The following is a 2,446-nucleotide window of genomic DNA, read 5'->3' as shown; positions in this document are numbered from 1 at the left end:
CTCCTGGGTTACGCTTGTTTCTCAACCTTGTCATGCACAATCCCGGTCTATCCATTTCCCCCAAACACTCTCTTCCCGGATCTGTTCCTCTTCTACACCAGCTTGCCGCAACCAAAGGCAATAATAACCCAGAGTGGTTGCAACCCAACTCCTGTAACATGGGCTTCTTCTCTCCTCACTCCCCACCCATCCTTACTCCAAGTCTCTCCAATCTGGCCCTTCCCCTCCCTTTTCTCTGACCTTCTGTGTCCTCTGTCCTCTCACCACTACAGTGACATCCCTCTTTTCCTAATCCCCCTGTTGCCCTTTCTCTCTCTTCTCTCCTCATCAGCAAGAGTCACAGAAATCAATAGCAGGCAGTGGCACTCCTTGCCACACGTCGTCCAATGAGACACACTCTCCTTGCTTGGCCGACTCGACCCGAGTGGACCTGACAAGGGTCTCACTCCCCTTGTCCCTTAGTGACCCCATGTTTCAGGCAGAGTGTCCATCCCTTTCCAGGCCTTAGTTTCACGTGAACAACATTGCGCCCAGACACTTATCTACCTTACAAGTGATCACCCCGATAAGTCTAGTCCCCACCCGACACCTCACACATAGTTCACTTTTATTTTTGACGCTCTCAGCATCTTGAAAAAAAAAAAAAGATGTTAACATAGGATCACCAAATAGGTGGCATATTTTAAATGTGTCAAATTCACGAATCAACTTTTGATACACAAATGACCAGAAAGAATTATCAATCAGACAATGAGAAGATGAGTATTACATTAAAATGTTAACTTTCTGGTGGCTTAGTAGGAATAAAACACACATATAAATTTACTGGTGGCCCAGTGCACAAAATTCGTGCATGGGAGGGGTGTGTCCCTCAGCCCAGCCTGTACCCTCTCCAATCTTGGACCCTTTGGAAGATGTCGACTGCTGGTTTAGGTCTGATCCCAGGATGTCCCTGGATGTCTGGAAGGCCTGATCCCAGGATGTCCGACTGCCGGAATCAGGCCTAAACCGGCAATTGGCGATCCCTCGCACAATCCTGGACCACTGTCTCCTAACCGCTCGCCTGCGTGCCTGCCTGATTGCCCCTAATTGCTTCATCCTGCCAGCCTGATCGCCCCCCAACAGCTCCCCTGTTGGCCTGATTGATGCCTAACTACACCCCTGCCGGCCTGATCATCCCCAACTGCCCTCCCCTGCTGGCCAGATCACCCCCAAGGCTTTTATTAGTATAGATATGAGCCTTCACAGAAAATTTCACTAACCCTGCTTTACAATAAGGGCTTGACGATTGAATCATTGGGGCCAGGCACCAAGTTTTCCTTTCTTTGAATAGTGGAGGGAATAATTATCTTGTCTTTAAGTTGCCCTGAACATCAAATGAGATAATGACTTAGAAAAGCATAAAAGCACCATATAGACAACTGTCTTTTTCATGTACTGAAAAGACAATAAAATGGTAAAATGAAAAACATTATTTTTATTCTCCCCCTTCCTTCCTTTACAGCCTTTATTTAAACTTTGAAATTTAGAAAAATTTCACTCCTAGCTTCATTTATTTACATTCAATATTATTTTGTATTAGTTTCAGGTTTTATATTAGTTACAGAATGTGGTTAGGCAATCATATACTTTACAAAGTGTTCCCTGATATTTCCAGTACCCACCTGGCTTCATATCGTCATTACAACACTGTTGACTCTATTCCCTATTTAAGTGACAATAGGTTTACAGGTTCCTTCCCATCTTTCTTTTGTGTTGCCGCCCTTCCTTTTCTTTCTCATGTCTTCACTCATTTTCTTTATATAGTATCTCAATTGGCCCTCAAAGCTCAGTGAAGGCACTGGGACACGCTTAATCCATTTTACAGACCAGGAAACTGAGGCCAATTCCAGTTGGCTATGGAACTGGACTCCTTGCACAGGGAGCCCTCACAGCCATGCTCTCCGCCTTTCCTAAGGGACAGCTGCAGGGCAAACAGAACGAACCTCCCCGTGAGGCTTCCAAGCCTCATTCTCAAGCACCTCTTCATCATGGATGCTCCACATTCTTTCCTCTCCCCGCCCCCACCCCCATTCTTTACTGCCCCCGCCCCGTTCTGGGGAGCAGGTGGTAGACTTGCACTCACTGTGCAGGTGTGCACCCCCATGGGGCGGGGCGAGAACTGGGGGCGGGGCGGGTGCAGGCTTGTTTTTGGGCCAAGGTGGGAGCAGGAGTCCTGGCCTCTCACGTGTGCAGGCCGCGGCGAGGCCCGGTCAGCGCTGAGGGCTTCACAAAACCGGCCGCATTGGGGTACCCAGCAGTGCAGTGCTCCTCCACTGAGGTGGCGCCGCCCCTTCACCCCTGCCTCAGAGCTGTGAGTCTGCGCCCTCCGCCTGGGCGTCCTTTCCACGCCGGCAGTCATCGCCTCTTGTTTGCCACCTATTGGGTCACTGCAGAACCTCGCGCT

The sequence above is a fragment of the Myotis lucifugus genome, unplaced genomic scaffold, assembly GCF_000147115.1.
Source record: "Myotis lucifugus unplaced genomic scaffold, Myoluc2.0 scaffold_996, whole genome shotgun sequence".
Taxonomy (NCBI): Eukaryota; Metazoa; Chordata; class Mammalia; order Chiroptera; family Vespertilionidae; genus Myotis; species Myotis lucifugus.
Note: the sequence above shows the minus strand (reverse complement) of the source record.